At 38.4% G+C, this 23,259-nt stretch overlaps 2 long non-coding RNA genes and 1 pseudogene across 7 annotated transcripts; 1 reads left to right on the forward strand and 2 right to left on the reverse strand.

Moving 5' to 3' along the window:
- Window positions 1–3,722: 3,722 nt before the first annotated feature.
- Window positions 3,723–5,676, reverse strand: LOC150037421 (uncharacterized). The gene is made up of 4 exons (XR_016528599.1): window positions 5,474–5,676; window positions 5,094–5,300; window positions 4,826–4,874; window positions 3,723–4,426 (listed from the first exon to the last, which is right to left on the reverse strand). It is a non-coding gene; the product is annotated as an uncharacterized LOC150037421 (long non-coding RNA).
- Window positions 5,677–8,440: 2,764 nt separating this feature from the next.
- Window positions 8,441–10,639, reverse strand: LOC150037422 (uncharacterized; annotated as a pseudogene).
- Window positions 10,640–11,067: 428 nt separating this feature from the next.
- LOC120069454 (uncharacterized) lies at window positions 11,068–13,169 on the forward strand. 6 transcript variants are annotated; one of them, XR_005479538.2, is made up of 5 exons: window positions 11,068–11,373; window positions 11,472–11,552; window positions 11,977–12,025; window positions 12,425–12,554; window positions 12,830–13,169. It is a non-coding gene; the product is annotated as an uncharacterized LOC120069454 (long non-coding RNA). The 6 variants fall into 6 exon arrangements; XR_005479537.2 differs by having other exon boundaries at window positions 11,090–11,373; window positions 12,425–12,558; XR_005479542.2 differs by having other exon boundaries at window positions 11,101–11,373; window positions 11,472–11,574; window positions 12,425–12,558.
- The last annotated feature ends 10,090 nt before the right edge of the window (window positions 13,170–23,259 follow it).

The following is a 23,259-nucleotide window of genomic DNA, read 5'->3' on the forward strand; positions in this document are numbered from 1 at the left end:
GAATTATTTAATAAAAAACTATTTGACATTTACATTGCATTAAATCAATCTAATAAACTAAGATTCAAGATATTTTATGTAACTTTAACACATGTGGAAGACATATAGATGTTCAAGTAATAATCTATATGGATAAAGTTAGGTTCTTTATCCTGATGACACTACAGATAGACCCATTTTGTAAATGTTATAAACGATGTGATCCACATCGTTCATGTGGAAATATGTGAATGGAGGTATCCTATACAAAGATTTTGTATAAGACCGAACTACGAAATAGTTAATCTCTCTTTATAACACCATTGATTGAAGAGATTAACATTTTATATGATGACCATTAGTAACCCAATCTCAATTTTGAGTGAGTTATGAACTTATGTCTATGAAGACAGTCCTTTGATCTGTATGGGTGAGAGTGACCAATTTTCTTGACTCAATAAACCTACCATCTTAGGAATTTTCCCAAGTATGGAGCTAGAACATAACTATACAAGAAGAAATTCACTTCTTCCTGTCTTGAGAGTAAGTAGATAAATTGCTCTCTTAGGGGCTGATTCTGAATCTTGAACAATAATGTCTACCTTTTCATTGGTCTGAGAGGGATTTAGTTTATAGTTGGGCTATAAATTGATTGTTCATTAAAGAGATCGGTGATACTTAAGGAGTTAGAGATAATTACAGGGGTAAAACGATACTTTGACCTAGTTGTGATTACAAGCAATTTGTGAAGGGTTGACTTGCTGGTAATGGTTACATCAGTAGACACTTAGGTAATTAGTGGAGTGACCCACAGTTAATTAATATAAATTAATTTAATCAAAGAGTTTGATTAATTAATTCTGTATCACTAGAGCTTTTAATTTGTAGGTCCATTAGGTCCCCTTGCTAGCTCATTAAAGATAAAACAAGAATGATTTAGTTTTGGATTAATTTGAATTGTTCAAATTCAATAAGGGAATATAAATTAATTGTATAAGATGTAATTAATATAATGTATATGGATACATTTAATATAAAGTTAATTTTGAATGAGATTCAAAACTAAACTTTACAATATTCAAAATTAATCTTTACAATATAAGAGAGAGATATTTGAATAAGATTGAAATATTACTTATATGAATGAGATTCATATAAAACTATAAGTTAGAATTAATGTGAATGAGATTCATATTAAAACTATAAGTTATGAGAGAGGATTATATTTGAATATAATTAAAGTATAATTAAATATATGATATTCAATTAATCAATCAATTAATTAATTGTTAATTAGTTAATATTATTTATCTAATTATATATTAAATTATATTTAATATAAAACTAAATAAAAGATAATTCCGAGGGAGAGTTATCCATAGTTAATAGGGGGGAATTGTAACTTGTAACTCCTCCTCCAATTAACTTTTCTTTTTTTAATCGTAAATTTTGCAGATAAGTGAGATAATGATGATACATCATTACAAGAACTTTCAATACTCCCAAGAAATCTCTCTCACTCTAAAAAGGTTTTTGCAGCAAAATTCTTTTGTAAAACCCATTCCCTCTTTAGAAGCTTGGATTTCATCATCTGGTTCTTGCATGCAGATAGCAAGGTAACACTAGTGATAGTGTCCTATAGGGTCTTATTTGAGGAAGAATTCATGAGAGTTCATATGGGAAAGAAATACATAGAAGACAATCTTCAAGAATAAGATTTCTTTCCTTATATTAGCATGCTTTAGAATATTTATCCTATATTTTCATGTTTTTATCTATTTTTCTTGATTTTTCAAAATTGAAATCATTGACACCGGTGTTCACACGCTTCCACATTCGGATTCGATCCCTTCAACTAGTATCAGAGCCAAATTGTGCCTTTTTTTCATTTTGGAATCGAAAAATTGAGAAATTTGGGGTTGTTCTCTGTATTATGAATGTTGGGTTTACAAAATAGATAATTTAGAATTCAGCATTTAGATTATAGTTCTCCATTGATGAATCAATGTAAGGGCCCATTGTTTTGGGCCTTTTAATTCTGTAACCGAGTTTGTAAGTCCATTTGTTTGTGGCAAAGTGTTTGATGTGAAAAAGGCCCAAAACAGAGCTAGAAAGATAGATTTCAAAGTGCAAACCCAAGAGGTTTTTGCGTAGATTTCTGTCATCCGTCATCTTTTGTATGTTAAAAGTTTTTTATTGTCATCCGTCATTGTTTATACATCATGGAAGGGTACTCTGGCAGTTTTTCTTCCATCCGTGCACTCATGCAGTTTTGTATCAATTTTCTTCCTTTTTATTTTTATTAATTAAATTCAAGAATTTAGATTATATTAATTAGTTTTATTTTTAGGGTTGTCAAATTCGGTCTATTTTGCTGATTAGTCTAAATTTTATGCATGTCTTGTAGGATTAAATTAATGTATGTTGCATAATGTATGTCATATAGTTTAAAATCCCACCTTAGGATAAACAAGTTCATGCATCATATTTAATATAAGTGTTAAATATGTCATATATTTACATTTTATTACTTGTATTGTAGGATTAAATTAATGTATGTTGCATAATATATGTCATATAGTTTAAAATCCCACCTTAGGATAAACAAGTTCATGCATCATAATATAAGTGTTATATTATATGGTTTCATGATAATATAAGCATCACAACACATCATTTATAAATATAAATGTTATATCATATGGTGGCATTTGTATGGTTTTCATTAGAAATAATATAATTGTTATATTGTTTAATGAAAATGAAAATACATTGAACATGAAATTATTTAGTAAATATAAGAGCTATATTTATATAATGTCATTGGAATATATGTTCTAGGTTTTTATGGATTATTAATATATAAATGTTATCTGATTAATGAGTTAGATTAAAATCTATAATAAGAACTACATGCAAACATAAGGTCCTAATTAAATTTTTAATAATTTAAAATTTATCCAATTAGACTTCATGTTAAATTATTTCTAATAAGATTAGAAATAGGTTATTTTTTTTATTTTTCTTTTAATAGGATTAAAATGAGAGAATAAAAGATCGATTTTATAAATTATTTGACGATAAGGTACCTTTGCTAAAGAACGTTTTGTCTAGAATGGGGTATTTAAGCTAATCATAAAGGAACATCCCTTCCTGGGAATCGATCTAAAAGGTGAATTAGTCAATTATTTTATAAGCATGCAAAAGATGATTAAAATTTATTAAAAAGTGTTTAATAAGTGATAAACATACATTGTTAAGCTATCCAATATAAATATTATATTAGGCAAATTAACAAGGATTTAGATAAGTTATTAGCCAGATTTACCTAAGCAATAAACCCTAGGTTTTAAAATAATTATTGTGAGGAAAAAGATATATATGATATGTCGTTTTTCTTTTCACGCTCTCCGTAAAAGTTCAACCTGTGGCACCTAGAAGTATCCTCCCTTCATAAGGTTTCTTTCATAGGTCAATATCAATGTCAATGGAGAATGTGTTTATAGTAAGTGGGAGAATGACATGTGCCAACACATCCTACAGTCTCCTTCATTAGTTTGCAAAGTGAGGCTTCATGCATGCTCGGCCCCGTGGCACTTTGGAAGTGTCCTATCACACTCTCTCCCAGACTACCTACTAGCTTAGTCAGGGAGATGTCGTCCTCCTCTAACGATACCTATTGACCCTGCTGAATCGTTGAACCTGATAAACATACTAATCTTAGATATAAAATACTTTACATGTAACACAACACAGCGGAATCCCTGAAAACCTTTAGACACACATGAAGTGCAGTCCTGACATAACTTGGTTTGGAAAATAACCTGATAGAGATATCACAACCAAAAACATATCCAACTAGGGTTTACACAACCACGGCATCTAGTGCTTACACAACCATAAACTATCTAGTTCTTACAAAGATATTTACAATATAAACAGACACAATGTACAACTCCACCCACGTATGAAGCTTGATCTGGAAGCTTTTAGGAGAAAATAGACTTTGGCAGTTATCAGGCTCTGGGAGCTCGATCTCTACTTGAAAAGTGGGGAAACATTTTGAAAGAGTGAGCTACGAAGCCCAGTGAGTGACTAAATTTAAAACTATAAATCTGCAAATCAGAACACGTGATAAACCTTTAAACGTATAAATCTGTTCAATCAAAGCGTTAAACATAAACGTGTAACGCTAAAAGCTTTCTCAAATGTTCCGCAAGTATGTCATTAAAATCTAGCAAGGCATATCAAGTATATAAAACATTTTAACTAACATGACAAATCAACGTTGTGTAGGGCACGCCCAGTACAACCAACGTTTACTAGCTCTACGATGTAGTGGGGCCTGCCTGGCACTCCCATCATCTTTGTCGTAGTAGGGCCGACCCAGCACTCCTGCCAATATCGTTGTCACGGAGTACACTCAACGTCAACAACGGAATATAACCTGTGTGCACACGGTGCCATATAGCCTCGGCTCAATATCTCAGTCATGTAGTCAATAAAAGTCTCAGAAAACCACATAAAAATATTAAAACATGCCTGCTTATCTTTATTTCTCGTAAAACTCAAGCTTACTCGGCTTGCTCGTGAAAAACTGAAAATCTTTAAACAGTACTCGCTAATACATACTTTACCTTAAATGTTATCGTTTCAACTACTTTTTAGGAAGTCAATAATCACGTGCTCGTATATAAACTTCATTAGAAAATCTAAGCTCAAAACTTATGCTTGAAACCATTCATAGAAATCATGTATCATTCATAAGTTCATATTCAAGCATGTAAACCATTTAAGCATAAATTACAGTTTAAAAATCATTTTTGAAATTTGTTTTGTCACTCACAGTCTTGACTAGTTCCATGGTCTGCAGACTCGGCCTATTTTCTCTTAGCCTGTCAAACAACCGAAACTGAGCATCAGAACTATAAATCTTCTTGTCTTTCCATGCTCATGAATTCTAAATTCTAGAAATAAAATCACACTTCACATTTTTTTTCCAGATTTTCTAGATTCAACACCCTAATTTCTAATACTCATAACTTTCTCAATACTTGACCAAAATTAATGTACTATATATCAAACTCTTCATTTTGGAACCCTCTACAACTTACCTGAAGGAATAAAAACGAGATTCCCAAAGAATTTGTCCAGAAATCCCTTGAACACAGCGAATACAGATTCATGCTTCTCTGCTACCCTCTACATTTCCCCTAAAATTAAGCCTACTTCTATCCATTTTTGGCTCACGAATTCTTCATGAAAGTTATAGGAAATTGAATAAGCTTTCCAACCATATCCAATTGAGCTTCTAATCCAACCTGTACACCCCAAAATATTCAAAAAACCAGAGAAAAGCAGAAATCCTTCTGATTTGCACGAAAATTCAGTGCTCTGTTTTCCTTTTAAAAAACTATTAACTTAACATCAGATTTAGCTCAAGCTTCCTTCATGAAATTTGTTAGAAAATCCTTTCAATAAAGTCAGGCCTCACCTCTTAGTTCTTCTTGTGTAGCTCAAACCGACTTAAAAACCAGAGATAGATAGGTTGAACCCAGATTTTTCCATGGTTGCACTTGCATGAGCTTTTCCTCCCTTCTTCAACCTCCAACCTGCAGCAACTTCTTCTTCCTCTTCCTTCAATCTCTCTCTCGAAATGCTCTGAAAATATAATGGGAAATGATGAAGAAATGGGCTGAAATGAGTGGGTTCTCACTTTAAACCCTAAGCACCGAATGGGTTTCCAATTTCTTTCATTTTCTTTTTTTTCCCTTTTTCCTTTTCCTTTTCTTTTCTTTTCTTTTTATTTATTCCCTTTCTTTTCTTTTCTTTATTTATAAATTCCAAAATTATTAAAGACAACTTCAACCAAAAGCTTTGCCATTTTCTTCAACAATGGAACAACAATAACTTAAATCTAACATCTACAATGTGTGACAAGAGCAAATAATCCAAGGAAAGTCTCGGGTTTACAACTTACCTCCCCCTTATGAAATTTCTTCCTCGAAATTTAGAAGTCCTTAGGTGAAGAGTGTCAGGTAACTCCTCCTCATCTGGTCTTCTGACTCTCACGTTGCCTCCTTCACTCCGTGATGTCTCTAAAGGGCCTTCATGAGTGGGATCGTTTTGTTCCTCAAAACTTGCTCCTTTCTGTCGAGGATCTGAACCGCTTCCTCTTTATAACTCGTCTTCTTTCAACTCAATCAGTTGTGCTTGCAACACATGTGACGGACTGGAATATATTTCCTCAACATGGACATATGGAAAACATCATGTATTCGGGCAAGTTTTGCTGGCAACTAAAGTCTATAGGCTGCTGGTCCAACTCGTTCTCTTATTCGATAAGGACCAATATATCTAGGACTCAGCTTACCTTTCCTCCCAAAGAGAAGAACACCTCTCCACAGAGATAACTTTAAGAAAACCTGATCTCCAACCTGGAATTCTAAGTCTCTTTATCGCTTATCTGCATAACTCTTCTGTCGATCTTGAGCTATCTTCAGGTTCTCTCTAATAGACTTAATGTTGTTTGACGTAACTTATACCAACTCAGGACCAACTAGCTTTCGCTCTCCCACTTCGTTCCAGCATACAGGAGTTCTGCATGGTCTACCATATAAAGCCTCGAATGGTGCCATGCCGATGCTAGACTGATAGCTATTATTATAAGCAAACTCCATAACTGATAAGTGGGTATCCCAACTTCCCTTAAACTGAAGGACACATGCTCTCAACATGTCTTCTAAGGTCTGGATGGTTCTCTCTCATTGACCATCTGTCTGGGGATGAAACGCTGTACTGAACTTCAACTTTGTTCCCATTGCTTTCTGCATACTAGGCCAAAACTTAGAAGTAAACCTTGGATCCCTATCTGAAATTATGGACACTGACACTCCATGCTAACTCACAATCCTGTCGACGTATAGCTCAGCTAGCTGATCTACTGAGCTATTGTAGACGTCGCTTTAATCGGTAAAAACCGCGCTGTCTTAGTGAGTCTTTCTACTATTACCCATATACTATCATGTCCACCAGTAGTACAAGGTAATCCAAACAGAAAATCGATGGTAATATGCTCCCACTTCCACTCCGGCACTGGCAGTGGATTAAGGAGTCCTCCTGGCCTCTGTCTCACTGGTTTAACCTGTTGGCAGATCAAACATTTATCAACATATTCGGCTATCTCTCGCTTCATACCAGGCCACCAATAAGTTTTCTTCAAAGTTCCATACATCTTGGTGCTTCCTGGATGCATAGCGTAAGCTGAACTGTGAGCTTTCTCTAGTATAGCACCCTTAAGCTCACTAATACTCAGAACACATAGTCTTCTCTGCTTAACTATGGCTTCGTCTGCTCTCAACTCAAATTCTGCTTCTGAGCCTTGTTTGGAATTTGCAAGCATCTTCTGTAAATTACTATCTTCTGACTGTCTTCTCACAATCTCTGCTACTAGAGAAGACCTAACCTGAAATTGAGCTAAAAGACTCCCTTAACTCTCTGCAGTCACAACCGCCTTGAAACCTCTTAACTCACTTAGCAAGGTTGCTCGAATACCACATAAGGCACTCTTCGGAAGTCTCGACTTCCTACTTAATGCATCGGCCACTACGTTAGCCTACCCGGATGGTATTCAATGGTACAGTCATAGTCTTTAATCAGTTCTAGCCATTGCCTCTGTCACAGATTCAACTCTTTCTGATCAAAGATATACTTCAGGCTCTTATGATCTGTGAAAATGTGGCACTTCTCACCAAATAAATAATGTCTCCAGATCTTCAATGCTAAAACAACTGCTGCTAGCTCAAGATCATGGGTAGGGTAATTACACTCATGCTTCTTCAACTGCCTTGAAGCATAAGCTATTACCTTCCCTTCCTGCATAAGCACGCAACCTAATCCTTGCCTCAAATCATCACAATAAATCACATACTCCTTCCCTGTTATAGGAAGTGTCAGAATAGGTGCTGTCACTAATCTCTTCTTTAGGTCCTGGAAACTCTGTTCGCATTTATCCAACCACTCAAACTTAGCATTCTTTCTTGTCAAAGCTGTCAAGGGTAATGCTAATCGTGAGAAATCCTCAACAAAACGTTTGTAGTATCTAGCCAGGCCTAGGAAACTACGTCCCTCTATTGCACTAGCTGGTCTCTCCCAGTTGACAACAGCATCCACTTTTTGCGGATCAACACTAACTCTGTCTGCTGACACTACATGCCCAAAGAACACTACCTGTTTCAACCAGAACTCACATTTGCTGAACTTAGCATACAACTGTTTATCACGTAGTGTCTGTAGAAAAATCCTCATATGTTCCTTATGGGCTTTCCTGTCAATTGAGTAAACTAGTATGTCATCGATGAATACTATCACAAACTGATCTAAGCATTGATGGAAGATCCTGTTCATGAGGTCCATGGAAACTGCTGGCGCATTCGTTAAACTGAATGGCATCACTAAAAACTCATAGTGCCCCATACCTCGTCCTAAATGATGTCTTAGGAATATCTGATTCCCTAACCTTTAACTGGTATCCTGACCTCAAATCAATCTTAGAGAACATTGCTGTTCCCCTTAACTGGTCAAACCAGTCATCAATGCGTGGTAGAGGATACTTGTTACGTATTGTGACCTTGTTTAACTGCCTGTAATCAGTGCATAATCTGAGAGTACCATCTTTCTTCTTCATGAATAACACTGGAGCTCCCCAAGGTGATACACTAGGCTTGATGTATTCCTTGTCAACTAGTTCTTGTAACTGCACCTTCAGCTCCTTAAGCTCACTCGGAGCCATTCTGTACGGCACCTGTGAAATAGGTGTTGTTGCTAGTAACAATTCAATAGTGAATTCCACCTCTCTATTAGGTGGCAAACCTGATAGATCAGCTAGAAAAACATCGAGAAATTCGTGCACTATAGGAACATTTTCTGGTTTCAGCTTTTCTTCCTGCACCTCTACTACGTGTGCAAGAAACGCTATGCAACACTTTCTCAACAACTTCTCAGCTTTTAGGGCTGAAATCAAACTCATAGGAATAATCTTCCTCTCACCCCTGAAAACCACTTCAGCCAAACCTGGTTTCCTAAAAGTCACTTCCTTCCTATGACAATCCATAGAAGCATAGTGAGTGAATAAGAAATCCATTCCCAAAATTACATCCAACGCTTGCAACTCTAGTGGAAGAAGATCCACTAGCATACTGAGACTTCTACTAAAACCTCACAATCACGCAGCACTTCATTGACTAGTAAAACGTCACCAACTGGAGTGTATACAACTAACACCCTCAGATAAAGGCTCTAGCATCCTATTCAGCTTAGTTAGAAACATACTAGAAACAAAGGAATGTGTAGCATCTGGATCTAATAAAAAACGTGCAGGTACATTACAAATAAAAACCGTACCAGTAATCACGTCTGGTGCATCCTCCACTTCTTGTTGAGTCATAGCGTAGACTTTTCCCTACTGCTTAGGTCTCTCCACAACTCCCTTTTGCTTTGCACCGCTGGTGCCCTCTCCTGCAGCCGCTAAGACTCTCGACTGCTCAACTGCGTGGGACTCAATGCCCTGGTCCCTCTGAACTGCTATTCTCAGCTATGGACAGTCTCTCTTGAAAGGCCCTGGCTGTCCACACTGGTAACACACACCGGCACCAACAAGACATTGACCCCGATGATTCCTACTACAATTGCGCATGGGGTTCTCTTGGTTTCACTAGCAACAGACTCCATCCACGGTCTTACTGCTGAACTAGCAGACTGACTGGGTGCTCTCTGGCTCTGCCTTTGATAGGCACTACCTGAACTCATCTGCCTTGATGACTGGCCACCAGACCGATGCTTAAAGTCTTGACAGCCTGAAACATTCACTCTAGGTGTGAACCTCCACTGCTCACGACCTCGAAAACCACTAGCTGTTGAAGCCCCATGACTAGGCTCCACTACTGACTTCTCCTCTATTATTCTCTGCTCCACACGTAGGGCAGTCTCTACTAATTGAGAAAAATCTGTCCACTTAGCAATAGCTGTAACCGGGGTACATATCTCAAAATGCAGCCCTCTTTCAAACCTTCGACACCTGTCACTCTCAGATGCCATAATCACATCAGCATACCGTGAAAGCTCAGTATACTTTCTCTCATACTCGACCACTGAAAGTGACCCTTGCTTCAGCCCCAGGAACTCATCTATCTTTGCCTTACAGTGTGTGCTGGGATAATACTTGTCTTCGAATATGCCTCTGAAAGTCTGCCAGTCTAACGTACGTGCATCACTGCGCCTGGCTAATATGGATTTCCACCATCTCTCTGCCTCCTTCTACAGTAGGAATATGGCCAATCTGACTTTTCGCTCCTCAGGACAGCTCATCACATTGAAGCATTTCTCAAGCATATTTAACTAAACCTCAGCGTCAGCTGGATCTGTGGAACCCTCAATCACTGTGGCTCCTAATTTCTTCAGCCATTCTATTCCATACATCTTTTCCGGATCACTAGGCCCTGCTCTCTGGCCTACCTACCTCTTGTGCAGATCTAAAAAACTACTCGTTTCCTACTCCAGTCTGAACTCTCGGGGTACTAGTTCCCCTTTCAGATTGACCTTGGGTAGGATCCTGTGTCCCATCCTGATTCTGCCTGCGTCGTTTGCTAGTACATGGTGGCATGACTCCTATAACATATCAACACATCAGACATGCTATAGATACTTAACTCAGATGCATGATACTAAACTTCTACCCACATTCTAATCCTGACTGGACTCACTCTTATCCATACTTGGACCATACTATGCTAGTTCTATCTGAACTGACTCAATGTCTAACTATTTACTTCCTAGATTCTTCTAAGCACTAACTGTAAACCCGAGACTTTCCTTGGATTATTTGCTCTTGTCACACATTGTAGGATGTTGGATTTAAGTTATTGTTGTTCCATTATTGAAGAAAATGGCAAAGCTTTTGGTTGAAGTTGTCTTTAATAATTTTGGAATTTATAAATAAAGAAAAGAAAAGAAAGGGAATAAAGAAAAGAAAGGGAATAAAGAAAAAGAAAAGAAAAGAAAAGAAAAGAAAAGGAAAAGGAAAAGGGAAAAGGGAAAAAAAGAAAAAAGAAAATGAAAGAAATTGAAAACCCATTCGGTGCTTAGGGTTTAAAGTGAGAACCCACTCATTTCAGCCCATTTCTCCATCATTTCCCATTATATTTTAAGAGCATTTCGAGAGAGAGAGTGAAGGAAGAGGAAGAAGAGAGTGAAGGAAGAGGAAGAAGAAGTTGCTGCAGGTTGGAGGTTGAAGAAGGGAGGAAAAGCTCATGCAGATGCAACCATGGAAGAATTTGGGTTCAACCTACCTATCTTTGGTTTTTAAGTCAGTTTGAGCTACAAAAGAAGAACTAAGAGGTGAGGCCTGACTTTCTTGAAATTTAATCTATTTTCTAACAAATTTCATGAAGGAAGCTTGAGCTAAATCTGATGTTAAGTTAATGGTTTTTGAAAAGGAATACAGAGCACAGAATTTTCGTCCAAATCAAAAGGATCTCTGCTTTTCTCTGGTTTTTCAAACATTCTTGGGTGTACAGGTTGGTTTAGAAGCTCAATTGGGTATGGTTTGAAATTTTATTCAATTTTCTATAACTTTCATGAAGAATTCGTGAGCCAAAAATGATTAGAAATAGGTTTAATTTTAGGAGAAATGTAGAGGGTAGCAGAGAAGCACGAATCTATATTCGCTATGTTCGAGGGATTTCTGGACAAATCCGTTGGGAATCTCGTTTTTATTCCTTCAGATAAGTTGTAGAGGGTTCCAAAATGAAGAGTTTGATATATAGTACATTAATTTTGGTCAATTATTGAGGAAGTTATGAGTGTTTGAAGTTAGGGTATTGAATCTGGAAAATCTGGAAAGAAAATGTGGTGTGATTTTATTTCTAGAATTTAGAATTCATGAGCATGGAAAGACAAGATGATTTATAGTTCTGATGCTCGGTTTCGGTTGTTTGACAGGCCAAGAGGAAATAGGCCAAGTTTACAGACCAGGGAACTAGCCAAGACTGTGAGTGACAAAACAAATTTCAAAAATGATTTCTAAACTGTAATTTATGCTTAAATGGTTACATGCTTGAATATGAACTTATAAATGATACATGATTTCTATGAATGGTTTCAAGCATAAGTTTTGAGCTTAGATTTTCTAATGAGGTTTATATACGAGCACGTGATTATTGACTTCGTGAAAAGTAGTTGAAACAATACCATTTAAGGTAAAGTATGTATTAGCGAGTACTGTTTAAAGATTTTCAGTTTTTCACGAGCAAGCCGAGTAAGCTTGACTTTTACGAGAGATAAAGATAAGCAGGCATGTTTTAATGTTTTCATGTGGTTTTTTGAGACTTTTATTGACTATATGACTGAGATATTGAGCCTGAGGCTATATGGTACTATGTGCACACAGGTTATATTTCGTTGTTGATGTTGAGTGTACTCCGTGACAATGATGCTGTCGGGAGTGCTGGGCGGGCCCCACTACGACAAAGACGATGGGAGTGCTGGGCGGGCCCCACTACATCGTAGAGCTAGTAAACGTAGGTTGTACTGGGTGTGCCCTACATAACGTTGATTTGTCATGTTAGTTAAAATGTTTTATATACTTGATATGACTTGTTAGATTTTAATGACGTACTTGCGGAACATTTGAGAAAGCTTTTAGCATTACACGTTTATGTTTAACGCTTTGATTGAACAAATTTATACGTTTAAAGGTTTATCACGTGTTCTGATTTGCGGATTTACAGTTTTAAATTTAGTCACTCACTGGGCTTCGTAGTTTACTCTTTCAAAATTTTTTCCCACTTTTCAGGTAGAGATCGAGCTCCGGTGCCTGATAACTGCCAAAGTCTGTTTTCTCCTAAAAGGTTCCAGATCAAGCTTCATACATGGGTGGAGTTGTACATTGTGTCTGTTTATATTGTAAATGTCTTTGTAAGAACTAGATAGTTTATGGTTGTGTAAGCACTAGATGTCGTGGTTGTGTAAACCCTTGTTGGATATGTTTTTGGTTGTGATATCCCTATCAGGTTATTTTCCAAACCGAGTTATGTCAGGACTGCACTTCATGTGTGTCTAAAGATTTTCAGGGATTTCCGCTGTGTTGTGTTACCTGTAAAGTATTTTATATCTAAGATTAGTATGTTTATCAAGTTTAACGATTCAGTAGGGTCAATAGGTATCGTTAGAGGAGGATGATGTCTGTTGGCTTCACGTCATCACAAACCAGTTGTTCATTAGAGGATAGTAGGGACTTGAGAAATAAGACGTAATCTCGAGGGTAAAACAGATATTTGACCCAGCCGTTATTACGAACAACCTGTGAAGGGTCGACTTGCTGATGATGGTTAAATCTGTGGACAGAATATATCTACAGTGAGGGGAGTCTAACTATGGGCTTTAGTGGAATGACCTATTAGTTAACGAATGGGAATTAATTTGATCTAATGTAGCCAATTAATCTCGGATCATTGGAGCCTATGATTTGTAGGTCCGCGAGGTCCCCCTACTAGCTCTAACGGACTAGCTCTAGAATAGTGTGATATGTTAATTTGAAACGTTCAAATTAGAATTAAGGGAATTGGTAATTATATGAGATATAATTATATGTTTAATTTTAGAATTAAACGGAATAGGAGAATTTATATATTTAAATATGATTTAAATATATAAAGATGGATATGTGTTAAAATTAATTTAATATTTGATATTAAATTAATTAAGTTTTATTTAATAATTAATTTATGAAATGAATTAAATTTTTGTTTTTAAAATCAAAATAGATTTTATAAAATCAAATTTTGATTTTTAGATAAAATTGGAAAATTGAAAACCAAAAGCACACAAAATGGAAAAAAGATTTTTTCTATTATCCATCACCTAAGTAGCTCACACATGAAGCAATATCTTGGCCTTGTCTTCTCCAAGCATGAGCTACAAATCATGTAACTCTTCTCTTTGCATGTTGATCTACAATATAATGAAGAGATTGGAGTGAAAATCAGACATGCAATCTATAGAGTTTTGAGAGAAAAACTGGTTTGAAGAAAGAGCTCTTCAGCTGTTTTTCTGCAGTGAGCATTTCTCCTTCAACCCTTGATTCAAGCTTGTTTTGAGTCTCACAACTCAATCTAGAGTACCAAGAGAATACTGGGGAAGATCTTGAGGTTGTCTACAACAAGATTTGGAGAAGATAGAAGTTGGTGAAGGAGCTTTGAAGAAATTCTACAAGAGGTATGTCTTGAAACCCACTTATTTCTGCAAAAGCATGCTTTATATCTTGCCAAAATTAGTGAATTTGAGTGCTTAGATGTTCCTTGTGCTTCCGCTGCTGTTGATACAATCCTACATAGGTCTTATACAAACTCTTTATATAGGACGCCCCCGCTTGCATGTCCCCAACACGAATGATCAGGATCAGACCATCTATGACAAGTCATAACACTTGTGACCATTCTACAAAGCGGGCCGCATTCGTAGCGTTACCAGGATAAGGTTTCCCTCTTTTATCCATATACTACAGACCATTTTGGTTATCACTCAAAACATGATCCATTTGTATGTCACCACATACATGCTTGAGTTACATACAGATAACCAGGGATTTTATATTTATTTGTTTGTGGTAAAGCAAATAAAACATGCAACTGAGCAAAAAAATAAGATGTGAAGTAAATATCATATATTATACAACATAAACGTTCGTACAAACTGTTTATAAACTACAGGACATGAGACTTTAAGGCATCAACCCTAACAATCTCCCACTTGTCCTAAAGCGAAGTGAGGTGTACAAAAAACTAGTACAAAACAATAAACTAGGGCATAAAATCCTAGTACAAAAAAATCTCCCACTTGTTCTAGTCCAGCTGCGAGCGATCCTATAGACCCATGTTCTGTAGGTGACCTTCAAACACTATAACTATGAGAGCCTTCGTAAACGGGTCAGCAACATTGTGCTCTGAAGCGATCTTCGTGACGATCACATCCCTTCAATGCATTATTTTGCGGATCAGATGATACTTCTGCTCTATGTGTTTGTCGTGTCTGTGACTCATCGGCTCCTTGGAGTTCGCCATTGATGCGTTATTTTGTGCGATGAAATAATGGAGTAGAATGCGATGGTGGAATATGGGTTATGCATGCAAGTTTTCTCAGTAAGACCCAAGTATAAATCCTACTGAGTTGCCTGGTAAGCCCAGGGTCGAACACAGGGACTAAGGAAAATAATTGCGATGGTAATTTTAGATCACTTTGTGGTAACAGATATCTCAAGATGTTGGCTGGTTTGTTGTTTAAGGTATAAAAAGTATGCAGCGAATTTGAGAAAATATCAATTATGCGACAGATACACTGAGTATGCGGAGGAACGGGTTGAGAAGGTCTTTAGCTAGCATCCCCCGAGAATGTGTTCAAGCTATGTGATCATGCTACACTCATACGACAGCAAATCATTTTCTAATGCAAATACGATAGCTCCTAATTTTCAGGACGCATGCGATGAATGCAATAATGTCTATAGAGCTTATTCCTAAGTCTCTACTTCTTTCCTACGCGATGACGAAAGATGCACACAATGACAAGGCGGCCACATACAATCATATCCTATCTCTAGGGTGCATGCGATGCGTTAATAGCAAGCAAAACTTATTCCTAAGCTTCTATCTCTTGATTATGCGGTTCTAATCTGACTTTCCCGAGCCTAGATTCTAATCTTATTTTTCCAAGCCTAGATTCTATCCTTAGACTACCCTCCTGAGTATCTCTAATGGATGAATGTCGCATATATAATACAAGATAATCTTATAGAATGAAGATCTCAGGTTATGCTAGCTAAGTGCTTCTCAACCCATTCGGCAGATTTAGCTACTCATGTGTAATGTACGGAGAGTGGATAGATATAAAAATGCAATTTCTATTTTTATAAATAAGTTCAGAGTACAAAATGACAATGGAAAATAAGGGTAGAGAGCTTGGTAGCAATTCCTTGCTTCCCAAGGCTTTTACACTGTTATCTCTATTCTGCCCAAAAGATGTTCTTACTTCCGCAAGAGTTGGCTCTCTCTCTGGTTTTGACGCTTCCTAACACTCTTTCAAGTTCACTAAGACGATCTCTCGGTGTAATCTCCCTTCTTTCGCTTACGCCTTCTAAACAAAAGAAAAACTATGAATAAGGCTAAGTTCTATCTGTATGGTGAATTCTGTAAACTGAGCGACTCCTTCACTGAAGGTGGCCTTCGGTATTTATAGAGCTTCAGGGTGAAAAAATTCTTCTCTCTTATGATTGCACTGATGGGATGGCATTAATTTTCTGTCTGATGCACCGAATAATTGTCACCGAAAAGTTGAGCGTACTTGCTATAGTAGGTCTTTAACGACTTGTCAACTTAATTCGGAATCAACTGTCATCAGCTTTCTGTCTCATCATGATTTATTAAGCTTTCACCCAGATGCGCCCACCTTGATGCGCCGACTCTATGTGGCCACCTCCTTGAGCAGATTTTTGCGAGTGCAAACGATCGCATAGCCTTCTGATAACGGGTAGAAATGCACATTATTACAACACAAAGTTATAAAACAATGCAGGATGCAATGATAAAATATACAATATTGCGTCCAAAAGCATTAAGTTCACAACATTGTGATCGCATGAAAATAGTTAACTTATGTATTTTTGTGGAGAAAATGTGTTTGACGCAAGGCCGAAATGCGATCCAAAGATATCAATGTTTGAGCACATTAAGAGATTGCGTTGATGCAAGGCTATGTTATCGCTCGTGAATATCTTCTAAAAAAGGTTGCCGTATAGAGCCAGTGCATCATGGTGGGCGCATCTGGGTGAAAAGCGTAATAAATCACGATGGGATAGAAAGCTGATGACGATCGATTCCAAATTAGGTTGACAAGCCGTTAACGACCTACTGTAGCAAGTACACTCAACTTTTCGGTGAAAAATATTCAGCACATCAGACAGTGAACTAATGCCATCCCATTAGTGCAATCATAAGAGAGAAGAAGCCTTTCACCCTGAAGCTCTTTAAATACCAAAGGCCACCTTCAGTGAAGAAGTTCGACAGTTAGATAATTTTCTCCGCACATAGAAGTAGCATTGTTCATAGTTTTCTTACACTTAGAAGGCGGAGCGAGAGAAAGGAAGAGACGCTGGAAGATCACCCTGGTTAGCTTGAGAGAGAACCCAGGAGGCGTGGAAAAATAGAGAGAGGGTCGACTCTTGCGAGAGCAAGATTATCTTTTGAGCAGAGTAGAGAAGAGCAGTGTAAAAGCCTTGGGAAGCAAGAGATTGCTACCAGGCTCTTTATTCTTATTCCACATTGTCATTATGTATTTCGATTATATATTTATAAAATGGAACTTGCTTATCTACATCTATTCACTCTCTTTAAAACACGCATGAGTAGCTAAATCTATCGAAGGGGTTGAGAAGAACTTAGCTAACATGACCTAGGATTTTCATTGCATGCGATCATCTTGTCTTATGTTATGCCCATCACCCCTTTAGAGCTACTCGAGAGAGAGCCTAAAGAAAGAACCTAAGACTTGAGAGAGCTAGGTTAGAATCTAGACTCGAGAGAGCAAGATTAGATCTGCATAAGCAAGAGATAGAGACTTAGAGATAAGCTCTATTTGTCAACATGCATCGCATGCACCCTAGAGATAGGTTATGGTATTATGCGGTCTCCTTGTATGTGTGTGTGTCAACCGTCATCGCATAGACAAGAATAGAGGCTTATGTGTAAGTCCTATAAACATCATCGCATATATTGCATGCTTTCTAAAACTAGAAGCCGTGGCATTTGCATTGAGAGATGATTTCTATTGTATGTGTGTAGCATGATCGCATAACATGAATGCAATCCTAGGAAGTGTTAATTGAACCCCTTCTCAACCCATTCCCCTACATATTCATCACATCTTTCGTAACATTAACTCTTTTCTTAACTCCGCCACATACTTTTTATACTGTAAACAACAAACCAACAAACTCTTTGATTTATTTGTTACCGCAAAGTGATCTCGACATTATCACCGCATATTGTTTTCCTTAGTCCCTGAGTTTGACCTTGGGCTTACCAGGAAACTCGGTGGGATTTATACTTGGGTTCTGATGGGAAAACTTGTTGCACAACGCATTTTCCATCACCATAATCCCTTTCATTATTTCACCGCATAAAATAACGCATCAAGTTTTTGGTGTCATTGCCAGGGGACTTCAGCAATACAGTGTGCTAATGATAATTTTCTGATTTTCTTTGCAGCTTTCAATCTCTTGCGAATTACGATCCAGAGATTGAAAGAACATTCTGAAGAAGATTGAGAGATAGCCGCCAACAACAACAAGAAGAGAAAGATAACATGGCGGAACAACCTGGAAATGGAGCACCAAATGAAAATAATGTCATGGCGAATCCCATCCTATTGGCGAACGACAGCAATAGGCCCATTCGAGACGATGCGTCACCAAACCTTTACGATTTCTCCCCAAGAATCATGAGGCTCGCTCTTGACATATCGAGATTCGAAATGAAACTGGTGATGCTGCAGATGATCCAGATTGCTGGACAGTTTAGTGGGAGGTGTGGCGAAGACCCACATGCTCACCTCTGGAGCTTCATAAAGATCTGCAATACTTTAGTGTTCCTTAATATCTCCCTCGAAGAAGTTTGACTAACTTTGTTTCCATTTTTGTTGTGTGACCAGGCACGAAAATGGGCTTACTCTCTCGAATTGGGGAGATTACCTCATGGGAGCAAGTAGTAGAGAAGTTTATGAAGAAATACTTCCCTCCAATAGAGAATGCCAGAAGAAGGAAGTTGATAACCAATAACAGAACAATGAAGAATCGGTCACCGATGCTTGGGCGAGGTTTAAGAGGTTGGTAAGAGATTGCCCGCATAACGGCTTACCAGATTGCTTGCAGATGGAGATTTTTTTTTTATCACGGATTAACCCTGTTTCATAAACCGCTGCCAATGTGGCAGCTACTAGAGGTCTGCTAGATAAAACTTATGATGAGGCCAAGAACATCCTTGATCACATTTCTAAAAATTATGAAGACTGAAGAGAGCGATCAAAGATTGAGAATAAAGGATAGTGACGCGAACAATGGTGCTATTGCATCCCTTCAGATTCAAATGACTGCGATGATGAACTTGATACAAGAAATCATAATCAACAGCCCATCAACGCATAATGGGAAAGTGAACGCAATCAACCAAAGGAACGCAAGGTGTGCTACTTGCGGTGAAGGACACATAATGGAGGAATGCCCGCAAAACCCACAGTCAATTTATTTTGTGAAAAATAATCCATTCTCTAACACGTACAACCCTGGGTGGAGAAACCACCCCAATTTCGCATGAAAAAATCAACAGCAAAATTTCCAATTAGTGGCGCAAAAAGAAGGGCCACCCGGATTTTTCCTGCAAACCAATTTTCAGACGAGTAATCAAGCCAGAAGTTCACAAGCGACGCAATCTTCCTCTTTGGAAAGTTTGTTGAAGCAATACATTGAAAAGAATGAAACTGTGCTTCAAAACCAAGTGATGTTCATCCGTAATTTGGAAATTTAGATAGGCCAAATTGCGGGCGAACTCAAGAACAGACCACAAGGGGCCCTGCCGAGTTCAACAAAACTCCCACATAACCCAGGGGGTACAGGTAAAGAGCAATTTCAAGTCATGATGATGCGGAGTGGAAAGACTATGGCAGGGGAGAAGAAGGAGCCTAGCCGGATTGCTCTAATTGCGCTGGAACCAGAGATTGCGGTGACTCGAGAAGAAATAGAAGAAAAAGAAGCGATGGAACCTGAGATTGCGTCCACCTTGGAGCCAAAAGAACAGGGGACCGTAAGAATACAACTACCACCTTTCCCATATAGACTCAGAAAGAAGAAAAACGATGAGGTACAGTACCAACGCTTCATGAACATGTTAAAAAAATTGCATATTAATATTCTGTTCACTAAAGCAATTGAGGAAATGCCTGCATATGCACTGCATATGCAAAGTTTCTAAAGGATATGGTGACAAAGAAGAAAGGCACTGGTAAGTTCACCATAGTGGCTTTGGTGCAGAGTTCAAAATCTATAATCCCACCGAAAATGCATAACCCTGGGAGTTTCACTATACCTTGCTCCACTGGAGGATTGTACATCGGGCAAGCGCTATGCGATCTTGGAGCCAACATTAACCTGATGCCTCTGTCAATTTTCAAGCAGCTGAATGTGGGCAACTTGCGCCCACGATAGTGACTCTCCAATTAGTGGATAGATCTCTGGTGCATCCAAAGGGAAGGTGAAGGACGTGCTGGTTACAATCGAAAAATTTATATTACTAGTAGACTTCATCATCTTGGATTACGAAGTAGACAAAGATGTGCCCATCATCCTGAGGCGACCATTTTTATCAACCGGCCGTGCCCAGATTGATGTGCACAAAGGAGAGATCACCTTGAGCGTGAATGGACAGATGCTCAGGTTTGACATTATCTGTGCCATGAAATATCCTAATGAAGAAGACCTTAATGAATCTGACGATGAACAGAGTTTGAAAGAAGAAGAGAAGCCTGAAGATGAAAACGAAGATGAGGATACGATCGCATCCATTGTAGCATGCAGCGCGATCACAGAAAAAACAAACAAGGAAGATGAGGTGCTCGCATCCCAAAAAGTTAATCTGATAGTGAATAAAGAAAAAAAACAACAAAACCGTCCTTAGAACCACCAACAATAGAGCTGAAGACCTTTCCTAACCACCTGAAGTATGCGTTTTTGGGGCAGAATGAAAAGCTACCAGTAATCATTTCCTTTGCACTTAATGAAAACTAAGAAAATGTGCTGTTGAGCATTTTGAGAAAATATGTAAAAGCAATTGGCTGGACGCTCGTAGACATTCGAGGAATTAGCCCCGCATACTGTATGCATAAAATTTGTCTCGAAGAGAATCACAAAGGATCGATCGAACATCATCGTAGACTCAACCCTGCGATGAAGGAGGTCGTAAAAAAGGAGATAATCAAGTGGTTAGACACGAGCATCATCTATCCGATAGCAGACAGCATGTGGCTCAGCCCCATGCAATGTGTGCCGAAGAAAGGAGGGATGACGGTAGTCCCTAACGCTAATAACGAGCTGATACCACAAAGGACCGTCACCGGATGGCGGATTTGCATGGACTACTGCAAACTAAATGCGGCAACAAAGAAGGATAATTTCCCTCTACATTTTATTGACCAAATGTTGGATCGTCTAGCTAGAAATGACTTCTACTGCTTCTTGGATGGTATGCCGGTTATAATCAGATCATGATCGCTCCTAAAGATCAAGAAAAAATCATATTCACCTACCCGTATGGAACATTTGCTTTTCAACGCATGCTGTTCGACCTCTGCAATGTGCCGTGCACTTTCCAAAGGTGTATGATGGCCATCTTTTCGAAATATCTCGAAGACTCTGTAGAAATATTCATGGACGACTTCTCTATGTATGGGCACGTATATAAAGTTTGTCTTGACAACTTAGAGAAGATATTGAAAAGATGTGAGTAGATGAACCTCGTGCTTAATTGAGAGAAAGGCCATTTCATGGTGAAGGAGGGAATTGTGCTTGGGCAAAAGGTCTCTAGGGATGGGTTGGAGGTGGACAAGGCAAAAATTGAAGCGATTGAAAAACTCCCACCTCCAACGAGTGTAAAGGCTGTCAGGAGCTTCTTGGGACACGCTGGATTTTATAGACGTTTTGTGAAAGACTTCTCAAAGATTGCACGATCGTTGAGTGCATTGATGGAGGTAGATAGAAAGTTTGACTTTGATGACAAATGCCTCAAAGCATTCATGATTTTGAAGAATGCATTAATGACCACGCCTGCGTTGATCGCACCAGATTGGACATTGCCCTTTGAATTAATGTACGACGCAAGCGGTTATGCGATGTGAGTAGTGTTGATGCAGAAGAGAAAACAATACTACATCCCATCGCATATGCGAGTAAGATTTTGAATCCTGCTCAAACTAACTACACCACCACAGAAAAAGAATTTCTTGTGGTAATATTCGCGTTGGAGAAATTCAGAGCATATTTGCTGGGAACAAAAGTACTTATCCACACTGACCACTTGGCGATAAAATATTTGATGAAAAAGAAGGATGCGAAGCCGAGGTTGATTAGATGGGTTCTCCAGGAATTCGATATGGAAATAATTGACCGCAAGGGGACGGAGAACCAAGTTGCAGATCATTTATCCAGATTGGAAAATCCAGAGGTTGACCGCAATCAGTCAGAGGTGAGCGTAGTGTTTCCAAATGAGCAGCTATTTCAGATTGAGGAATTTCCATGGTACGCAGACGTGGTAAATTATCTGGTTTGCGAGCAATTTCCCGAAGATTATACTGACACCAAAAGAGGCGGCTCAGGCATGAATGCAGATCATGCTTTTGGGATGAGCAAAATCTGTATAAGAGGGGGTCAGACCAGATTCTACGACTGTGTGTACCGGATGCTACTCACCAACGCATATTATCAGAATGTCATGATTCACCATATGGCGGGCACTTTGGAGCCCAACGCCTAGCAGCAAAAATATTACAAAGTGGGCATTATTAGCCAACACTATTCCAGGAGGCAAGAGACTACGCGATGAAGTGTGACCGGTGCCAACGCATGGGTAATATTTCATGGAAAAATGCGATGCCCATAAACACCATTTTAGAACTGGAGTGGTTCGACGTCTGGGAAATTGATTTCATGGGACCATTCCCACCATTGAATGGTCACAAATATATTTTGTTAGCCGTTGACTATGTGTCCAAGTGGGTAGAAACAGTAGCATGTGCTGCAAGCGATGCGGCGGTAGTCTCCAAATTCCTAAAGAAAAATATTTTCACTCATTTTGGCACTCCACGTGCCATAATAAGTGACGAAGGTTCCCACTTTGTCAATCACACTGTCAAAGAATTGCTGCGCAAATATAATATCCTCCATAAAATGGCTACCGCATACCCTCCACAGACGAATGGTCAGTCCGAAGTGTCCAATCGGAAGATCAAGCTGATATTGGAGAAGGTGGTAAAGCCTTCGCGAAAAGATTGGGCAACAAAGCTGAACGATGCGCTGTGGGCATACCGGACTACCTATAAGACACCCATAGGCATGTCTCCGTATGCGTTGGTGTTTGGTAAATCATGTCATTTACCACTGGAGCTGGAGCACAAAGCGCTGTGGGTGGT

This window comes from Benincasa hispida, chromosome 3 (genome assembly GCF_027475165.1).
Source record: "Benincasa hispida cultivar pf3 chromosome 3, pf3_genome.v1.1, whole genome shotgun sequence".
NCBI classification, from domain to species: domain Eukaryota; kingdom Viridiplantae; phylum Streptophyta; class Magnoliopsida; order Cucurbitales; family Cucurbitaceae; genus Benincasa; species Benincasa hispida.